At 41.0% G+C, this 22,758-nt stretch overlaps 1 long non-coding RNA gene across 4 annotated transcripts in view; it reads right to left on the bottom strand.

Moving 5' to 3' along the window:
- Positions 1-22,758, bottom strand: part of LOC125430861 — a 236,557-nt gene that overhangs the window by 124,192 nt on the left and 89,607 nt on the right. For 3 of the 4 annotated variants that reach the window (XR_007244236.1, XR_007244235.1, XR_007244238.1), the window contains one exon: positions 20,713-20,790. The exons of the other annotated variant lie outside the window; for it this stretch is intronic. This is a non-coding gene — a long non-coding RNA (uncharacterized LOC125430861). The remainder of the gene's footprint in view (positions 1-20,712; positions 20,791-22,758) is intronic. 4 annotated transcript variants of the gene reach the window in all.

Here is a 22,758-nt window from a genome sequence, read left to right as displayed (position 1 = left end):
ACCTGAGGCCTTATACGCAGAAAACATACATTTTTTTTGTGCTATGTGGCAATGCGTAATGCAGAAAACATGGTTTTGAAAATCATGAAATCATTTTGTTAAAAGACAGTGAAAGATAAAGGACATTACCTGCCACCTGGTCGAAGCTTGTTTAATAGCCACATTTCATCTGCATTCATTTCAGCCAAATGATCAGTGCAACTGAGAGGTGAATAGTTAGTTTCTGGCATTTCTTGGGACTAATATGCTCTAATTACCAAAAAAAAGTTTATTTTTCATTCCAACCCCTCAAAGAATATCTTCTCAATACTTATTATACATACAGTAGCAGCTTCGTTAGTAGACACTACTCTAGGTGAAAAGTGCTCAGCTGTATGATTTGTCTGTTTCATTTTTTTGGTCTTTGTTGTCGAAAAATTTTCATTCCTTTTTTCCTTTGAAATGCAGAGTAGCACACTTTCACTCACCCACCATTTTTGAAAGCAAAATGTAAATCACTGGAATGTATTTTCTTTGCTAACAAATACTTCCTCTTGGGAATTTTTATCACCTTTAGATATTACTATAGATTTTGGTATTTTTCCCTCTCTTCCTTTAAAAGATAGAAATTAAATCAGACTATTCAGAAATTTCCCAGTGGAAAATTATCTTTGCGTATAAAGCCTTGCCATGGAAATGTCTATAAATCTTATAATTTTTCCTCAGCTGTTAGAAGGGAGAAAAACTATCTTACTGATCTTTATGGCACTGACCAATAATGGAACAGGTTAGGATGAATGTGCTCATGCTTGAAGGTAAATCTAACTAGAGCTCACATAACCTTCTTGCCAAAGAAATATTTTCTTCTGTGTCTTAAGCTTCAGAAATAAACTGTCTTTTCTACCTCAAGTTTTTCCAACACTTTCTTTCTTTCTTTCTTTCTTTCTTTCTTTCTTTCTTTCTTTCTTTCTTTCTTTCTTTCTTTCTTTCTTTCTTTCTTTCTTTCTTTCTTTCTTTCTTTCTTTCTTTCTAGCTCTGATCAGCAGATTTGATATATGGATTGAGATCAATTTTTTCTTATGGCAAATCTATACGTTATTCTACTTCTTCATTTGGCTCTGTTTGCTGAGTGGCTGTTACTCAGGAGCAAAGGTCACTGTCTTGCTGTTGGAACAGCCGAGTAATATTTTACTCCTCATAAGGGTAGTCAGAGATATTAAATCACACTTGACGTACCTGAAGCAGAGCAACTTCATCCATATTTTATCTGCTGTAAATTTAATACCACAGCACTTTTTAGGGTGATGTATTTATTAACTGGCTAGGGATGAGCACTACAGAAATTCAGTTTGTTCAGGAAAATAAAATGAAGACTCTCTGACAAGTTTATGAAGTAAGCACAATAGCTATTTATTACTTTTTAAACACATAGAGGGCCTAAATGTTTTTAGCAGGATTTGCCCAATAAGTATATAAAACTCCCCAAATCATCTCTCTTTGCTTTCCCTTTGAATTTTAATAAAGTTTTAATCTGTATTTTTAAAACACCAGCTTAGCTTCCATCAGCATAAACCCTGTTCTTTATGGAAATAAATATATCCAAAGGGTACAGATAAAATGTTCAGTGGGAAGTGAAACAAATCATTTTTTTTGTCCCTGCTGCATTTTAAATAAAGGAAATCATTTTTGTTTTGGGGTTCAAATTTTATTTTGTTCCTAAAATTTAACCATCTCTGAAACAAACTGTGCCATGAAGATGTTGCTTTACAGATACTGGGTTTTCTTGGCTAGGGCAGCATTTCATTCAGACCCACTCCGCATGGGTCATTAAACACGGGTTTAGAATGGGAATAAAATCTATTTTTTGTGGGGGGCACTTCACACAGATCCTGCCCCTAAAACGAGTCTGCCCCATGTTATTTCCCCAAACCCATTTTTTTAGAATTGTGCTATTCGCGAGTCTTTTGAAAAATCCTGGATTGCAGCTGCTTGTGAGCAAACAGCTGAGCAGGAGGCACTTTATTTGACTTCACTTTTTGCGGCTTACATTTGCATTACCACGCAGGTGCAAATGGTCGTATTGTGGTCTCATGAGAGGTCAGCATGGTTGTGGGGGTTCATTTGTGCATGTCTGCATAGCTATGCATCTGTGGGAGGTAAATAAAAAATAGACGTGCCTTCAGCTTGACAGCAACCCACGTTATTTCCGTGGGCTCCAATCACTGCCTTCATGGATGCATGCAAATGCAAAAACAGGAAAACAGGTTACTTTATCTGCAACTGCTGGTTTAATCCCTGCAACTCGCTGGTTTAATCCCTGAGGCCTGGACAAAGGCTATCATAGTCCCTATCTTTAAAAAAGGTGCCCATCTTTCACCAGTGAACTACAGGCCAATCTGTTTACTATGAATACCAGGGAAAATCTATGCTAAATCCTTACTCACCAGATTGAATAAATGCGTTGTCTCGAATGGGATATTAGGACCCGAACAGATAGGGTTCAGTACAGGCAAATCTACCCTTGACCATATCATGGTCATTAATCAACTGATAACGAAAACTTGTAATCAATTCAAAAGTCCACTGTATGCTGCATTCCTGGACATCAAGGGGGCCTTTGACTCTGTCCCCAGATATAAGCTATGGGACAAACTTGCAAAAATGGGTGTAGAGCAGTGGTGGTGAACCTATGGCATGGGTGCCAGAGGTGGCACTCAGAGCCCTCTCTATGGGCACATGCAAACAGAGTCACCCCCACCTGCCCACACACATCTAGGCTGGCCTGGGCTGCTGGGATCGATTATTAGAATTAAGCATAAGACCTAGTTTTGGAAAAGCAGTGTAGGTAACCCTGTTAAGCGCTGTTAAACCCCCACTGTTAAACCCCACTGATTTTCATGTGAAGAACTAAAGCATGGTCCTTTACCTGGGAGTAAGCTCGGTTGCTGGCAATGGAAGTCAGTAAACCCTCCTAGGATCGTGATTCACCCATTGGAAGAGTTGCATGGTTGTTTCAAAGAAAACACACACACACATAAACCAGGGAGCCTCTCTCCCAAAATTGCAATGAAAAGGCAAGTGAAACAATCGAAAGATACACATGCTTCAAAGAAAAGCCACCAACTACCACCAAGCTTATTCCCGAGTAACGCACGCCTCGAAGCCAACCGTTTTTTCTAAATTAAAACCTCAGTATTTAGGTTAAATTGCCGTGTCGGCACTTTGCGATAAATAAGTGGGTTTTGTGCTGCAATGTGGGCACTCAGCCTCGAAAAGTTTCGCTATCACTGGTGTAGAAAACAGAACAGATTCTACTTATTAAGGCGTTACACCATAACATAGGCTGCCAAGTTAAATGCAATCAGGAGGGATCACTCTCACCTAAAATATCTATCTCCAGGGGAGTAAAACAAGGCTGTGTCCTTGCACCGGTTCTTTTTGACCTTTACTTAAATGACCTAGCATGTGTACTTAACTCTGTCAACTCACACTGCCCAAACCTAGATGCTCATCACATCCCCCTATTATTATATGCCAATGACGCAGTCTTGTTGTCTCATGCTGGAAAAGGCATGAAGCGACTACTAGTGACCTGTAATCAATACTAATAATAACCTGACACTAAACTCCCCAAAATCTAAGGTTGTAGTGTACTCAAGAACTTGGAAGCCATCCCGTTGGATGCTAGGAAGCCATGACTTGGAACCGGTCAAATGCTTCAAATATCTGGGAACACATTTTCATTGTAGAGGGTGTTGGGTCAGTCACAGAGATCATGCCATTACAAATTCCATGGCCAGCATATCAGAAATTTTGCTCCTTTTTTTATAACAAGAGCAAATAATTCATACCTGCAGCAATAACAAGGGCAAACAATTCGTACCTGCAGCAATTAAAGTTGTTTCTGGCCGTTTCCGCACGAATCGCGTTTAGCTGCCGGAGTTCGGCGTACTTGATGCCGAAATACCGAGCGACGCTTAGAAGGACCCATCCCCGCGACGGATGGTCTCTAGAAAGAGCCGGGCAGTCAAGCGCTGGCCATGGATGCGCCGGCGCCCGGCTGACCCGGCATGTCCCCGGGCCTCCGGTGCGTCGCCGAGGCCTGGGGACATGCCCCCTGGCCCTGCGCGCCTGCTCCAGGTAAGTACAGGGAGCAAGGGGGGGGGAAGCGCCGGGAAGCCGCTGCCATTCGCATGGCAGCGGCTTCCAGCCGGCGTTTCCCCAACAAGTGCGCTTCCGAGCGCACTGGGGAAATGCCGGCGTGGGGACGGGTGGCCGGCCCGAGGGCGGCGCGCCTGCGACGCAGCTGCGCCCCCTGTGCGAATGGCGGCCTGGGGATGGAGTTTTTGCCATCCCCAAGCCGCCGTTAATGGCCTGTGTGGAAAGGGCCAATGCCAAGGTATCCCAGCAACTATTGTATGGAGTTTCATTCTGGATAGGCTCCTGGTCCAACTCAGTCGAGCGAGTGCAATCTTGATTTCTGTACAGACTCCTGGGTATGGCCCACTGTGTGCCCTATGCCGCTCTGTGCCTCGAGACTGGACAACATCTCTTAGAGACAAGAGCCTGGTTTGCCATGTTCAAATATTGGCTGCACCTTTGTTTCAACTGTGATGCCACCACTCTGATGTACAAAGCCCTACAGACTCTCTGATACTCTGAATGGTGGGGCATTATTGAATCTAAAATCATTAAGCTAGGCTACTCCTTAGACTCTTTGGCCATGCTCCCATCCAATGAGATTTTTCAGTTACTGAAAAGGATGTTGCTTGATCAGGAACATCAAACTCTGAAAGGGCCTCCAGGTCTTGCTCTCCCCTTGCCTTGGGCATTCCTTATATTGGAAATGGGGCTCCCCAGTACCTTAGTCAAATAATTGTGCCCAGATTACAAAGAGCAAAGATGTTGGCCCACTGCCACGCTCTTCCATCAGCTGCATTAACAGGGAGATTCACCAAAACTTCCTATAATCAAAGGCTATGTACGTGCAATGGAAATTGTGTGGACTCCACAGACCATATCCTACTCGACTGCCCCATTTATGCCACACTGAGAACCAAATATCTGTTGACCCTGCTGATTAAAAAAGACCACACGTCTAATTTACAAAAGATTATCTTTTTATTAGACAATCCCAGCAGCGATGTAAATGATGCAGTTGCCAAATTTCTAGACTTGTACCTAAGCCAGAGCAGACTCTAGGAGCAAAATTTGAACAATGCCTTCCTTCCCCTTTTTTCTCCTCTTTTTAATGTATAAAAAATTCATTTTATATTCTTATGCCAGTTTTTTCTTCCTTATTCAGCTGAATGAACCCTATGTACACAACACTGTATTATTATTATGTCAATAAAGGTTCCTTGACTTGAACCAGATTTAATTCCCATTTTTCCACATGATGCCTTTCAGATGACCTTGGGCCAGTCATAGTTCTCTCAGAACTCTCTCGGCTCTACCTGACTCGCATAGTGCCTGTTGTGGGGAGGCAAGGGGGACAGAATTGTAAGCAGCTTTGAGACTCCTTAAGGTAGAGAAAAGTGGGATGTAAAAACCTTCTTGTCTTAAAATCTAAGACCTAAAGGAAGAATAGAGAAGACAAAGCAGAGCCTGCCCTGCTTATGCCTCCAGATCCCTCTACAATTTTAAGAATGACTGATCTAAGCTCCTAGTTTAAAGAAAGAATGTTTCTGAGCAATAATGTCTAGAGCTAATTTGTTGAAGAAACAAAAAGATTTAGGAATGCTACCATTAGCACGATTATTTTTGTGTTCTGTAGAAGCAAAATAAGATAGTGTTTTCATTTACTTGTCATTGCCCAGAAAGCTTTTAGAGCTGAAAGCTATTTCATAGAGTTGACAGTTGCAGAGCTGTGACAAAAAAACAAAACAAAACAAAAACTTTAAAGAGATGATTTCTTTTCTTTCCTTTTCTTTTAAAAGATGCCTTAGTAATGTATATATGTTTGTTCCCCATGGCTCCTTAAAGGACACTCCTATAAATAAAATCTCAGTGAACAATGTTCTGTAAAGGCAATTCAAATACCATTATTTTTGCACTGAGTTTCTCTTTTTTCTTCCCTATGATTGTTCTGAAAAGGGGCAAACAGAAGAACTAAACAAGGATAAGACATACTACAGTCTGTTCTGTAACTCTTCTGATTATATTTGCTATTTGTTTCCTCAGGACATGGTGAAATACAAGATGATTATAATTTTTACCTTGCTGTTTTGCCCACTATATCATTATGAGATTCAAACCTACAAGTACCTAGGGATCAAACCAAGGGGAGGGGGGGAATCAAACCATCCACTAGGCTTTGTGCGATCTGAAGAATCTCGTTGCATAATGGATGTGTTGTGTAAACAAGGTGACAAAAGCAATGGAAAGACACCTCAAGAGTGGCTTTGCAAAAGCTTTCATTTGCCTTGGAAAGCTTTGCATACTCTTGTTTCTCAAGGTTTGTGAAGAACACGGTTCAACCCATTCTGTTTTGCGGGACAAATGTACCTCCCTTTCAGGCTCAGATCAATGACTGCAGTTCACTCCTTCTCCTTGTCACTATTTATTATTTTGACATGCTAGTCTCAACGACTAAACACCTCAGAAGTCTCTCTTTTTCCTGTTCTTTTATTCTTTGCTGTGATACCTTTTTCTGTTTCCCCTTACTTCCACTCCTGAGTCTTCACCAACAGTTGTTAACAATTCCAATCGGCATCATTTTATTCACTTCTTTACCTCTCAAAAATAATATTAAGCACAGGGTTTCTGTTGTGTGGAAGGAATGGTGGAAAGAACAATGACCTAAACAGATTTACCTTGAAGTAAGTTCCACTTAATTCAATGAGCTTATCTTATCATAAATAGGGTTAGGCTATAAAATGAAGTATCTTTTTATTATTGCCACTCATTACTCAGAAACCGCAATCTATCAAACAATACCACACAGGGTTTCATGTCAAAAACAGAAATATCCCCTGCCCTCAAGGAGCTTCTGATATAAAATAGACAATTGTTAATTGAAAAAGTAGTGAGGAATGAATGTGAGAAAATACTTAAAATATGGTAACAATTGAGAATAAATATTAAGGGTGAAGTAACCCTTGAATGACCGGGGGGGGGGGGGGGGGGGACTATTGAAGGGATCCAATTTTATGGGTATTTTAATTAGCACTAAGGAACAATTCCTTGAAATAAGATGGGAAAACTAGTGATTTGGGACTAAGAGCTCCATTTCTTGTGATAGCCTTCTCAAGTTACTGTTTTCAAGGCTTCAGGGTACCCTATGTCCTACAGCTGGACCTCTCCATCTTGTCTCTCTGTGTCCATCTGAAAAAAAGGCAGTCTGGTTTACTGTGTTACATTGCTTTGTTTTATTTCTTCAGATCCACTCACAATCCTACAGATGTAGGATCTTTCTTCATCTGCTTTTGCTTGCCTCTCTATGTCTCTTTCCTCACACTTAGTCAAATACTTTCTGAAGTCCATTGAAATCTCCTGCAGTACCTCAATAGTCCAAGCAGCCTCAGACTCTACTACATACGCTCATGAAAGGAAGATTTTAGCCAAATAGAAACTGCCCCACTAATGCTTCCTTTATAACTGAAGTCCTAATTCTGAGTGGTTCGAAGAAGAGCAGTGCTCATTCTTGAAATCAAGTAGGGCAGTGGTGGCGAACCTATGGCACGGGTGCCAGATGTGGCACTCAGAGCCCTCTCTGTGGGCACGCACAAACAGAGTGCCCCTCCCCACACATCTAGGCTGGCCTGGGAGGCTGGGCTCGATTAGCATTAAACCTAAGACTTAGTTTTGGGGAAGCAATGTAGGTAACCTTGTTAAGGGCTGTTAAACCCCACAGATTTTCATGCGAAGAACTAAAGCGTGATCCTTTACCTGGGAGTAAGCTCAGTTGCTGGCAATGGGGCCTGCTTCTGAGTAAACCCTCCTAGGTTCGTGATTCACCCGTTGGAAGAGTTGCACGGTTGTTTCAAAGCAAAGCCACCAACTACCACCAAGCTTACTCCTGAGTAACGCATGCCTCGGAGCCAACCATTTTTTCTAAACTAAAACCTCAATGTTCAGGTTAAAGTGCCGTGTTGGCACTTTGCAATAAATAAGTGGGTTTTGGGTTGCAGTTGGGCACTCGGCCTCGAAAAGGTTCACCATCACTGAAGTAGGGAAATGAACTGGAAAGGGAAGTGTTGTCTAGCAGAAACAGCAATCATGAACAGGTCAGTAATAATTGGATCCTGCCTGTATGGGTCCGGAGGCCAAGGCCATGCTGGGGAATGGAGGAGCAAAATATCTGCTCGAGACGAAACACTGGGGCTCAGCTGGTCTTGTATAAACCCTGAAGGACAAATGAAAGCAATTACCAAATTCATGAAAATACCTTTCTGGAATTAAAGTGGTGGAAGAGGATTGGCTCTGGTCCAGAACAGATACCCCCCCCCCCACATCAATGGTTTCTTGCCCCAACAAATGGAGGAGGAAAAATATTAAAGTAATAGGCAGTGAGTTTCATTAGTGAAAGGAACAATCAAATGTCACCATCATCTTATGCTTCTTACCTTATATCTCAATTAATACACCCTCCCTGTTTAGCATTATTTCTAGCATTACTACTAGATCTCAAAAGGGGAAGAGGGTTATTGCTGTGCATAATGGGAATTTTTCATGAAGGAGTTGGTAACTGAAAACAAACCAAAAACAATGCTTATGAGACCAATTCTCTCATTTCAATATAGTTAGACATGAGCAGCAGGTGTTAGTCTTAGAACAGTCTGTGATCTGCACGGAAGAGAGCATAAAATTCCCAAACATTTTCTGATTGTCATGCATATGCTCTGGCTGACAGCAAAGAAAATAACAAAACAGTACCCATCTCATCGAGAAATACTGTAAGAACGTTGGAAGGGCTGCGGGATGAGGGGCATGGGGGGAAATGACTGGGAAATTCTCCAAAGTTAACTTTGAAGTTTTATATTGAAGTAGCTGAGGTCCCAGTATAAAGTGGAAAGAAGGAAGAGACAGCAAGTATTAACAGAGTGAGAAAGTACAAGGCAAGCTGTACTGCTGGCATGGAGTGTGGGTAGTATAGTAATGGTGCTTGGTCAGAAAAAAAACAGCAATGAAAAAGGAGGATAGCATGAATTCAAAGACAACAAATCTCTCTACCCACTGGACCCTCCATGCAGCTCTTGAGGATTCACTGACCTCCAGAACAAAGTTTGTGGGGATGGAAGGACTCAGTGGTCTGGTCTTCGCAGGAAGGGAAATCAATTTAAATCACCACCCTTTCTTAAGAAAACTTCTGGCTGTTAAGTTTTTCGAACTGCATGGTTGGCTGTAGGGCAATGAATGAAAGAACTGAGCCAAAGATGGGGATTACTGAGCAAAGAAGCTTATTAGGGTGGTGGGACAAGCATCAAGTTTTGAGGATAGAGAAGAACCGAAGGTTAGAGTCTAAGGAATGTGCAGAAGTGGCAAAGGAGATGACAGTGTAACAATTATTTCAAAACAGACATGACACTGATAGACTGAAGGCCGTGAAAGAAGAGACAGCAAAATAAACAGTGCAGAGCTATAATCTATATAATAAAGAAGATGGCCAAACCTAAGGATGTTTACATCTGGTGACTGAAGAGGGCTTCTGGTTTGTAGAAAGGTATGAAATCTAATAAAATGAATAAAAATGGGTAGTTTAAAACCCCTAAAATTATAAAAGGAGTGCCTGCAGCTTTAAGCAATGGATTCTCTCTGTAGCTGTTGCTAGGCAACCACAGATTCCAGGCTGGGTTTCTGTGAGTAAAGAGGCAGGGGGAGAGCCAGGTTGTTTCCAGGCCTTCTTTTGGTCTATGAGGAAGGACTCATTGGTGCTAGGGCCAACTAGAGTTGCTAGTTCAAGGTTGGGAAATTCCTGGGAATGTTGTGGTGGACTCTGAGCAAGGCAGGGTTTGGGGAAGGGACAGGCTTCAGCTAAGCATAATGCCACAGAATCCACCCTTCAAAGCAGTCCCCCAAGGGGACATGTCTCAGTTGAAGTTTGGCAACCCTAGGCCTGAAAATAACCTCTGGGTGACTTGATACCACTCAACTCGCATGACTCAACTAGGCATGGCTGTTTGCTACTGTTCAACAGCAGTCACCCTAGGAAAGTTAGTGTGGTGTAGCAGTTAGAACTTCCGAGTACAGACTGAGAGACACAGGTTCAAATCCCCATCTTGCTGTGGAACCTCACTGGGTAATTTTGCACCAGTTACATACTTTAAGCCTAACCTACCTCACAGGTTTGTTAAGTGGATATCAAGGAGGAAAGGAAAATAATGAGAGCCTCTTTGGCCTCCACTGTGGAGAAAAGTGGATAAATGAAGAAAATAAATAATTAATACGGCTGAAAATGAATGACAGATAAAAGATATATTGTTTGGTGAATTGCTGAGAAGGAGACAATAACACAAGGAATAGCGAGGAAGCATGGGAATTTCCAGGAAGAAGGAAAGAGGAAATAGTATGGGGAGGCTGATACAAAGGAAAGTAAGATGCCCCTCACAAGTCCTTGATCATTCTCTATTATGCTAGTGGCCTGGTTCAGTGGTTGACACCACAAAACTGAGCCATACTTTTCCTAGGAAGATTCTGCTGCTGGGGAGGGGAGAGGGAAAGCTTAAGACAGAGCAGCAAATAAAGGTAGGTTAGGTGGGAAGGAGATAGGGCTGCCAACAACAGATTAAAAAATTGCTAAAGATTTGGGGGGCCTGAGAAGGGTGAGATTTGAGGAAAGATCTCAGAGGATAATGATGCCATACACTTCACCTTCCAAAGTATCCATTTTCTCTAGGGAAACAAGGTTTGCCAGCTTCCAGGTAGGAACTGGAGATCACTAGGAATTACAGTTCTTCTCCAGATGACAGAAATCAGTTCCTGTAGAGAAAATAGCTGCTTTGGAGGGTCATTCTATGTCATTATACTATGTTGAGATTACTTCCTTCCACAAACCTCAGCCTCCCAAGGCTCCATGTCCAAATCTCCATGAATTTGCCAACCTAGAGCTGGCAACCCTAACTGAAGAAATGATCTCTGTAGTTGGGAGATCTGGCGTGATTACAGGTGGTCTCCTGGTCCCTCCTGGAGGTTGGCAACATTGTAAGGATAGAACAAAGAAGAAAAAGAGGAGAAGCTGGGGGGTTTATGAAAGAGAAAGAAGAAATTGTGGGGGAGGAGAAATTAGATCCCTCCCATATTTCCTTGTGGGTTCCCATTTTGTTTATATGTTTAGTCAGTCTTTATGTGCTATTTTTCTCCTGGAACACTGGACAATGCAGGTGGAGTTAGGAAGTGGCTGTCTGAAGGCCAAGATGGAAAAAAACTTACCATTGTGAAAAACACTGACCATGCCAGAATGATGCACAGAGATGAGGGATTTTCACAGCAGAAGGATCCGGATAGAGCAGTTATTAGAGATTATCAAAGGATGAAGAAATGGCATGGTGGTAACAGAGGGAATTAGTTCTCAAGACAAAGGCACAAGGCACAGAAACAGGAGGAAGCACTAATATGAATGAAGTCATATTATGAATGTGGGTATTCAGAGAAATGTTCAACTAAAACAATGCTAAGAACTGTTTAACATAACTAATGTGTATTATTGTGTGTGTGTGTGTGTGTGTGTGTGTGTGTGTGTATTATTATTATTATGGTAGATTTCACAGCTGCCAGATCTTTAGCTGGTTGTTGGCCTTCATTACAATTCGAGCCTCACCCAGAGGCCTAGGAAGTTGTAATGTATCGGCGTAGTATTCGTACGGATCCCAGCAGAGCTGCCTTCTGAATTTGACAGATGTTAATTTTGTCAATTTGAAGATGTTTCAAGTTCTGCCCTAGTGTTTTTGGGATGGCGCCCAGCGTGCCGATTACCATTGGGACGATCTCAGCTGGTTTGTGCCATAGACGCTGAAGCTCGATTTTAAAATCATGGTGTCTAGTGACCTTCTCGTGTTCTTTTTCAATGACCCTGCTGTCACCGGGGACTGCTATGTCGATGATGGTCACTTTCTTGTCCTCAATCATGGTGATGTCTGGTGTATTGTGTTTCAACACTTTGTCCATTTGGATTCGAAAGTCCCACAGGATCTTGACCTTCTCATTTTTACTAATGACTGGATTTCTGTGTCTGATTTCCCCTACAGCTTCAAATCATCCATGTAAAGCAAATGTGAGATTTTTTCTCAATCTTTGGCCATTTGATAGCCCAATTTTGTTTTCTTTAAAATTACTGCTAGTGGGATCTTGGTAATGATAAACAGTAAAGGTGATAGTGAATCACCTTGGAAAATTCCTCGCTTAATGTTGACTGTTCTGAAGTTTTCATTTCCGACTGTCAGTTCAGTTTTCCACTGTCTCATCGCTTTTTCAGTGAATACTCGAAATTTGTTCTAATGGCTTGCTCTTGGGTGGCTAAAATCAGGGATTCAGTTTCTTTTTTCAGAGTTCCAGTTAACCACAGCCAGGTCTTTTCGTTATCCACCTTGTCTTTGATTTTCTCCAGAAATTGGCCATGCAGTGCTTTGTTTCTCCAGAAATTGGCCATGCAGTGCTTTGTTGTGCCAGCTTTCAGTCCTCATTTTAATCACATTTTTTCTGTATTCTTGTTTGGTTTTCTGGGTCTGCAGCAAATGTCTGTTCTTCACTTCAATCAATGCCTGTTCTTGACTTTCCTTCACATAATCAGCCAGCTTTTCGTCTTCCACTGTTTGCTGTACTTGTAGTAAGCCTCTGCCACCAGATCTCCAGGGAAATTATAATCTATCAGTATCACTGCGTGGGTGTAAGGCATGGTGCACTGTCATAAGCTTCCAAGTTTTTCTATCCAACGCTTCCAACTCAGCCTGTGTCCAGTTGATGATTCCTGCAGTGTACCTGATGATGGGTATGGCCCAAGTGTTGATGGCCTTGATGGTATTCCCGCCATTTAATTTAGATTTCAAAATTTTCCTCACCCTCTGGGTGTATTTATTATTATTATTATTATTATTATTATTATTATTATTATTATTATTATTATTATTATTATTATTATTATTATACAAAACAGTTATACACAGCAAACAAGATCAATATGCTGGATTTTGTATTACATCACACGTCGGACACTTCCCAAGCATCTAGGACTGTGTGATGTATCGACGAATAATGCGTGCAGAGCCGAGTAGGGTGGCCTTTTGCAGCTGACATATGGTGATTTTGTCAGCGCCGATTGTTTTTAAGTGCCGTTCAAGATCTTTAGGCACTGCACCCAGTGTGCCGATCACCACTGGGACCACCTTTACTGGTTTGTGCCAGAGTCTTTGTAGTTCAATCCTTAAATCCTCGTATCGTGTAAGTTTTTCCAGTTGCTTCTCATCAATCCTTCTGTCACCAGGAATTGCAACATCAACTATCCACACTTTCTTTTTTTCCACAATTGTGAGGTCAGGAGTATTGTGTTCCAAAACTTTGTCAGTCTGAATTCGGAAGTCCCAGAGTAGTTTTACGTGTTCGTTTTCAGTGACCTTTTCAGGTTTGTGATTCCACCAGTTCTTTGTCACAGGCAGATGGTAGTTGTGGCACAAGTTCCAGTGAATCATCTGAGCAACAGTATTATGCCTCTGCTTGTAGTCCGTCTGCGCGATCTTCTTGCAGCAGCTAAGTATGTGATCTATTGTTTCGTCTGCTTCCTTGCAGAGTCTGCACTTGGGATCTGTAGTTGACTTTTCAATTCTGGCTTTGATGGCGTTTGTTCGAATTGCTTGTTCTTGGGCTGCAAGAATCAAGCTCTCAGTCTCCTTTTTCAAAGTTCCATTTGTGAGCCACAACCAGGTTTTTTCCTTGTCAATTTTGTCCTCAATTTTTTCTAGGAACTGTCCATGGAGAGCCTTCTTTTGCCAGTTTTCTCTTCTGCTTTGCAGTGTATTTTTACGGTATTCACTCTTTGTCTTTTGCACTTTGAGCAGTTTTCTGCTGTTGACTTCCATCAATGTTGGTTCTTCACTGTTTTTCACATAATCTGCCAGTGCATGTTTCTCTTCTTCCACCGTTTGTTTCACTTGCAGAAGCCCTCTACCTCCTGATTTTCTGGGTAGGTAAAGTCTGTCAACATCACTACGCGGGTGTAATGAGTAGTGGATTGTCATCAGTTTTCTTGTTTTTCTGTCCAGATCATCCAGCTCTGCTTGCGTCCAGTTCACAATTCCAGCAGTGTATCTGATGACAGGTATGGCCCAGGTGTTGATAGCCTTGATCGTATTCCCGCCGTTTAATTTGCTTTTCAAAATTTTTCTGACCCTTTGGACATATTCTCTGCTGACCACATTTTTCACATGTCCATGCTTGATGTTGTCCAGCTGTAGTATTCCCAGGTATTTATAGGATTCAGGTTGATTGCACTTTATGGTTTTTCCATTAGGCATCTCTATGCCCTTACTGTCAGTAATTTTCCCTTTCTTCAATGCCACTAATAATAATAATAATAATAATAATAATAATAATAATAATAATAATAATAATAATAATAATAATTAATTTGATTTTAAAAACCACCCACTCCTGAAGGGAGGGGAGGGAGTAAGGGGTGGGGGGCATGTCCAGATGCCGGCCCCCTCCCCTTTCCTCCCCTCACTTGCATGCCACCCCTCACTCCCCTCCCTTGCATGACACCCCTCCTTCCCCTCCCACTCCCTCCACTAAGGGGAAAGCAAAGGAAATTAACAAGGAAATTAACAAAGGAAACTAACCCTCCGTCCCCTTCCCTTGCATGCCACCCCTGTTTCCCCTGCCTCCTTCCCCTCCCTCCTTCCCTTGCATGCCACCCCTCCCCTCCCTCTGCTAGGATGGGTGGGCCTTGTCCAGATGCTGGGCCCCCTCCCCCTCCCTTGCATGCCACCCTTTTCTCCCTCCCCTCCCTCATTCCCCTTCCCTTGCATGCCACTCCTCCCTCTCCCTCCACTAGGGTGGGTGGGCCATGTCCAGATGCCAGGCCCCTCCCTCTTCCTTGCATTGCACCCCTTACTCCCTCCCCTCCCTCACACCCTTCACTTCCCTTCCCTTGCATGCCATCCCTCCCTCCGCTCCCTCTCCATCTGATAGGGTGGGTGGGCCATGTCCAGATGAGGTGTCACTGACTGCACAGCAAACAAACAGTTCTGTTGTTGCCATTAAACAGAATCAAATCAATTGTTAGACAAAAGAAGACAATATAATGCTGTGAATATAGCACCATCATATACATCTTGGCTGCATCTTTACTGGGAATAGTTTTCATAATTCATGCTGGTGGATAACTGAAATGAAAGTTTTCCTCTCTATATTTCATTTTTTTCTCATTGCCTTTTACTATTACCTTACAATTTGTTTACATGCTCCATAGAAATGAAAGTTTTTCTTGTATTGTCGAAGGCTTTCACGGCCAGATTCAACTGGTTCTGGTGGGTTTTCCAGACCACGGCCCAGAAAACCCACCAGAACCAATGTTTTTCTTATTTGAGTGAAGTCTGAACTGTATATTCTCAACCATAAGGAAATATAGGATGCTATATTTGATACTGTATTTTTGGATACAAAATTAGGCTTTGAAGCACAAATCATAAAGTGTAATTAATTAAGAAAGTTCAGAAGCTTAGTATCATAGCTTTTAGTTGGAAATGATTTCCATCTCATAAAGCTATGCAATACCAAATGATAATACCTCCGAAGTAACCCTTTGGTGCTGAGCAACACTTGGTAGTCTGTGTATTCTGTTGCTGCTCTGTTATCAGCTCAACAGTCAGTCAGAGGAAAAGGGTATGGAGATGTTGTCTAATGAGTTGACAGACAAGCTGAGATGGCTCAGTTGAGCAGGATGAAACTGAACAAAAACAATGATTTCTGCTGGGAAACCTAAACTAAAGGTAGACTGAAGACAGGTAATATTTTGTCTTCCTGGTAGAAAACAGTCTTCAATGCACTATTTCTGTCTTTATTTTCCTGATTAACCTCTGGGAAAGACCACCTCAATTTGAACTGGAAAAGCCTAGTGTTGTGATTTCATCAACCAATCTCATAATTTCTGGATGCTCCCTCGACTGGAGTACTAGCCGCTTTTTGTCTGGGAAAATTTGCTAGAGGGCCAGATTTTCCCTATAACTACACTGCTTATTTTGCAGTTAGTGTTCAGTATTTCCTAAATTACACTCTTGTTTGGTTGTTCTGTTCCAGCAATGGTTTCTGTCCCATCTCTTCAGAGCTCAATGCAGGTGTTGAACTCTGCTTCTTGGACCCTTCTGCTCTAAGATAAAGTAACAATTGCCTTCCCCCACAAAATCCCTATCTATTCCAGACCTTTCCCCTCAACTTTGTCTTTATCCTACAACTGTGTGAACTATTCCTGTGATTGTTTTACATTTGCATGTGTAAGTGTATTATTTTTATTCCTTCAATAAAATTGTTAACCTTTTACTCCAGATTTCTGTTGATTTCTTGCAGAAACCAACCCTAGTAAACTCAGTGGCAAAGATCTCATGGTTATCCTTTCTTGCACAGCAAGGTCTGATCTTGCCAATTCCCAACTCTAAAAAGGGGCAGACCCCAGCATTTTGGGTAACAAGTAGGTGGTGGCTAACCAAAGATAAAGAAAAAAATCTATTCATTCCAAGTAAATACTGCTGGAGAATTTTTCATAGTTTCCTAAAATGAAGCCCACAGACCAATATAAAAAATATACTATTAGAGAACTTTATGTCTATTAAAAATGCCCAATGAAAGGATTGAATTTCCTATGGGGGAAGAACAGAATGAAGCTCTAAGTAGGGACCTGCTATGGAGGCAGTCCTTCTTTAAGTGTCTATGAAAAAGATAGATCAGGAGGTGTCTAAATGATTCATAGTTTACATGGCAGTGACAGCCTATGGTGGAGTAAAGGTCACTACACAACCCAGGCAAAGGAGACAGAAAGTGAGTGTTGCTGTGAAGCAAATGACTGAAGGAGCTTGGAGGATCATTCTAGTGAAAGGCAACCATCAGCCCAAAAGGAGTTGGTTGCCTGCAGGAGCCTTTCCTCAGGCTTCTTCATGGTTTGTTCTACTCCCTTTTTCCTACACTGTTACAGTTTATAGTACAGAGTCAGGTTTATGTAACATGTTACATATGGCCTATAAGGCACACAGAACAAATAGAGACAGAGTACCTGTGAAAAACTGCATATGATGAGGGGTTGAACTTTTGATGAAAAGGCTGTATTTTACTTGGTCTTGTGAACACTTGAAACCACTTTTTACAAACAAATCAAAGTTTACGGTTATTATAAGGTATTTGTTTCTCCATAGTCCAAAAAATTAAGGCATTTTGCAAAGTGCAATGGGTGCAAAGTGCAAAATGTAATACAATGTTCTCTTGGGAATTTTCCAAGAAAAGAACAAAGTCTGACATGGATTTGGCATTCTATTACCTGGGCATCTTGCCAGTCATAGCCAGAGGAGAGTGAACCTCTCTCTTGGATAATGGTCACAGTGCATATTGCATGCTCATTAATACAGCAATCCTCTAACACAATGGCAGATAAAAGAACTTTCCCTTTATTGAACTAAATGCTGGTTTTACATAAAATAGACGATAATTCAGAGTCTATAATGCCTACTGAAAGGTTAGGCTCATTATGATCTAAATAGGCCATGCTAATAAAATTATATTTGTTGCAGTCCAAATAGATTCACCAACCTAAAGGACTTAGTTCTACATTACATTTTCCAATGTTTTTATTATTAAATTGGGATACAATAGATATGACAAGTAAATGAGTGCATGAAAAACACTTATAGATTATTTCACCAAGATAACTGTTCAGTTTTCTTGACTGGCAATTGGTTTATATTGAAACAGCTAAAAAAAGAATGCTACAGTGAACAAATCAACTTTCAAAAGAAAATGATGGGCAGCTTCTATCTACAAAGTGGAACAAAATCAGCTTAACGTATGTTATAGGTCAGAAAGCTCTAGAGCCTGTTTCAATGTATTTTTACTTAGGAAGCAAACCTTGTTTTATCCCATATCAATGGTCCAAATAATTATGCATAGGATTGCCACAGGAGGGAACAATTTTAATGTGGGAAGTCTAATTTAGTTCCAAAAGACTAGGTGCTGAGGCACACATTTATTTCTGAGGCTATTTTGATTCTGGTATGTTACTGCAATAAAGACACAAAAAATGAGAAAATACCACAGACGGACTTTTCCTTCTTGTAATGAGTTGTAACTTCATCAATCCAATTTTGTAAATTATATTATATTTCCTCCAGTATCTCAGTATTTAAAAACGTATTTATACTCTTGCAACATGCAAAGTTATAAGCATTTAATTGTTCAATCATTTAGAAGGCAGATAATTTATCAACTAAATCCCCCACACCCTTTAATCTGTAAACAGTTTAGTATTCCAGTCTAATGGGTTTGTACATCAGGTCTTGTCTGATTTCTTGAGTCTTCTTATAAAGTATTTTAAAGGTTGAATGGAAATGTTTTGCAAATGCCTTAGGAGTGATTTCTAGAACCACTTTCTACTCGATCATGGATGTCTGAGTGCAAATGGCATGCCCTTGTCAATAAGAGTGAATGGTATATATGTGTAAACTTTACCAAGCCTACTTAAAAAAATATTTGGAAGTGGGGCCTGATACTTTTCTTGTTGTGGTTTTTAGTAATTTAAATAGACACAATAAAATGTTGCCCTATTTATGTACTTTCCCCCCCCAGCATTTTGATTTTATTAAATCCCCAGAGAACTAACAATAATCAATTAAACCTATTAAAATCCAAACAAAACAATGTATAAATCCACTGACGCTCACAAGAGAATTGGAAATGACTAAAGTGAATGAATAAGCCTTGCCAATGAATCCTGGTGTTCAAAAGCGCTGCTTTGGCTTGGTGCCAACATACCAGCAGTGAAGGGGTGAGGCAAGCTTTCTCGGGGAAGGAGTTTCAGTGTTTCACACGAGCTGCTGAAAACAGCAAAGCTACGTACTGTGCTTTCCACTCTAAAGACACCTGAAGAAGGGCTCCTTGGGAAATATATACAAAAGAAAACTTGGTAATGAGAAGTTATTCCTCACTATTTCATGTACTTTACAATCTTTTAAATATTTCTCTTTAAATGAAATTATCTTTTTGAATGAAGTAACATAGCACTGACCAGATCCAGATCCAGAGAGAGCGGGGGCAGGTACCTCCCATGGCAGGCAAAGAGGGGACAGTAACAGAAGGTCAGGGAGACTCAATTGCATGGAAGAGATGGCTCTTTCTGATGCATGTGCACACACTCCATTCTCCCAATTAGGCTGCTGCTAGGAGGTGGGGGAGGCTCAATTGCCCACCAGAGATTGCTCATTCTGAAGTATGCACCACCTTCTCTGATTAGGCTGTTGCTGGGGTGGGGGAGGAGGGGGAAGGAGACCTCAGACATTAGAGGGAACTTGCAGCTCTTGGTAAAACAGAAGCTATGCTGCTCGTCAGGCAAAACTGTGGTGAGCAAAGAGGAGCGGGAGACAAGGACATAGGTAACGGGTTTTTTTTTCGGGTTCAACCCCCCATTACATGTCTGAAGCTCCGCCCCTGAACCCCCCCCTAAAAATCTATACCTACATCACTAGTGAGAGATAAAGGTTCTTGAGAAGATGTTCAAAGACGTCAAATTCTTTACAGTGGGAGACATAGACCTTCAGGTAACCTTCCCTGGCCTTGCTAATCTTTCTCCTTCTCCTGGCTGAGGCACATTCTGCTCTTCCAACTGCAGGATCTTTCGATTTCTTGTCTTCCTGCCCCCCTTTCAAGGACCATACATTTCAGATTATGAGGGTTGCCAGAAGGAAAGAGGAAATAGTGTGGGAAAGTGATGGGGGAATTGCAGCCCCTGAAAGTCCCTTGTGGTTTTCACCATACAATTGACTCTGGTTTGGTGGCTGGCACCGATCAACTGGGGTATAGTTTTCTCAGGTAGAAGCTGGGAAAGAAGGAAAGCTGAAGACAGGGGGCAGATAAAGCTAGGTTTTCTGGTAGGTGGGAAAGAAACAAGGAAGGAAGCATGAAAAGGGGAGAAGACATTCAGGGAAGGAAAAAGAAAATAGTGGATGAAGGGCTAAAGTAATATCCCCTCAAGTCCTTGTGAAACCTCTGCTTGTCATATATCCAATTCCAAATGTGCCATAGAGGGTGGGTTAATAGATCAGCAGAATGGACCTAAGGACAGATAGGGGAAATTCTCTAGAATGAAGTTTCAAGTTTGCAGAAAAATCTGAAATTTAAAACTTGTCCAGACTCTTCCTAGGGAGAGACTGCCAGAAGAGAGGAGGGAGGGGAAAAGCAAGAACAGGGGAGCACATAAAGGTAGTTTGGCTGATAAGTGGGAAGAAGAGAAAAAGCCGGAAAGGGGGAGTGGCTGTGGGAACTGCTGAGGAGAAGGAAAGAATGAGTAGAAACTGGTTGGGTAGAAACTTACAACTGGAATATATTTCTTATGGAAACCAATGGGAGCAAATGAAATAAAGCCAAAATATAACATAACAAAAATTAAGAAAACAAATAGAAAAGGTAATACTAAAATGAACCCAAAGCAAAAAGAATTATTTTGTGCATATCAGTCAAACCAATGAGTTTTGAGCTGAGCATTAGTTGAGCATTGAATTCTGAAAAGCTGCTACATTCGACTAGGCCATTCTTTCAGGCTTTACTCACTGCTTTACTGAGAGAAGTCTTCTTTCTCACCATGCCAGACTAGCCAAATGAGTCCAAAGTTCAGTGGCCCAGAATTGCCTAAGAATTAACAAATGCAGGATTAGTACATTAAACTTAAATTGCTTGCTATGCTGTTTTGCAGGTTGATAACTTTTATGCTAATATGTCATATCATTAAAACATATGGTAGAATTACAATAAAATCCTAAAATATACACCTTCTAATCTTTCTTAAAGGTAGGAAAAACTGAGCCACAAAAATGTTACGTACAGATGTTACATGAGCAATATATAGATGTTGTGCTAATACCATGTAGAAATTAATTCAAAATTCAAAAATACTTTTAAATTTAAATTCAAAATCCATTTAAATTTAAAAATAGGGTTGGATCTAGTGATGTATGAGCATAAAGGAAAATGTATTTAGTGCAATTCTGCTTGTGGAAGCAATTGTGCAATGGCTGCAACAATATAGCAATGTAACACATTTTAAAACCAGCCATATACATACTGAGAAATAGAGTGTACAACAACAGTTGGTTCACATTACTAGATTTAATTTGCTTTTGAAACCAGAATAAATATTTTGTGATAGGTCTTCCGCACTTGAAATGATAGTGAAGATACAATTGTTTTCTTTTTGTGCAAGTTTTATACTTTTGCTTTCATATGGGCTGTTGTTATTCCATGCAGTCCAGTCCATGATCTCATCTTCTAAGTATTTCTATAATAGCACCCAGGGAAAATGGTACTGGGTTGGATCCAGATAGCTTTTTCACTCAATCTCTCCTAACTACTTACTGTAACTCTTGTTGTAAATGCATTTTGTCAGTGCAGGACCCAAGATTGCCAGCATAGCACTTCGGGTGCTCAAAGGTATATCCCAACTCCACATCATCCTGAAAGCTTACAATTATCAAGACATAATTTAAAGTAATAAGAAAATCCTACTACTATCAAATGTTCAAGGTCTTCCATTACCTGCCTGGGACTGGGAATCACCAGCTCCCAGGTCCAATTCCCTGCCCCCAAGGAACTGAGAAGTGAGCGAAAACATGGCCTCCATATAGTGACATTCTAAGAATACCCACTAGTTTCTATGATAAAGATGATACAGTGGACCCCATGAGCCGAGTGTCATCCAGAAGGGACATCACATCCTCTCCAAACTTCAGCACTCCCCAGGCACCACCAACAAAATCTGCTGGCATTTGCTGTGGAAGTGTTGGTAACCCTAATATGGTAACCCTTACTTTTATTAGATTTTTTAAAAAGACAGTACAAAATATTTCATATAGAGGATGTTCATTACTAAGTATCATCTTGGCCTTATCAACATTAACACACTGTTATGCATAATTTGACTTGATAAAATAAAAGGATACAGTTGTATGTGCACCATCCTTATTAAAGAAGGTCTGGGTGCGGTGAATAACTGGATCCTCCAGGAACCTAACTCATACCTTTTAACATGACATGAGGAAAGGACAGGAATTGTTGGCTGCATCAACATGTGGCTGGGTTTTGTGCTGTCATTGTGGTAAGCAGATTATTCTCAACTGGATTTTTTTTCTGTATTGACAAGGCAGTCCAGTTGTGAAAGCTAGCTACTTTACAACACTTGGGCAATATAGCACAATTTGCGAATGCTGCCAAAAATGGAATAATAATGGCCACACCAAGTGACTTTGCTTAGGAAGACACTCTTCACAAGAGGCTCATGTTCACCCAGTGGATTTTTTTTTTGTTCTGAACAGTTGATCTAACTGCTTTTGAAACCTTCCCATATTTTTGGGAGTTGCCGTGTGAAGTGCTGCTCAAAGAATACACGCATGAAGACTTTCTTGGCTTACAAAAAAATTATTTATTTATTACTTATATATGTTATTCATCATGTTATTCACCTTTCTCACAAAAACTCAAGGTAGATTACACAAAGTGAGTCAATACAATCAACAAAACAGGACATTCAATATTAAATAAGAATAGGACTGTGGAACCATGGAATCAATCAGAAACCTGAAAGACAGAACTAAAGCAAAGCAT

This window comes from Sphaerodactylus townsendi, linkage group LG04 (genome assembly GCF_021028975.2).
Source record: "Sphaerodactylus townsendi isolate TG3544 linkage group LG04, MPM_Stown_v2.3, whole genome shotgun sequence".
NCBI classification, from domain to species: Eukaryota; Metazoa; Chordata; class Lepidosauria; order Squamata; family Sphaerodactylidae; genus Sphaerodactylus; species Sphaerodactylus townsendi.
This window is presented reverse-complemented; position numbering and strand designations above follow the sequence as displayed.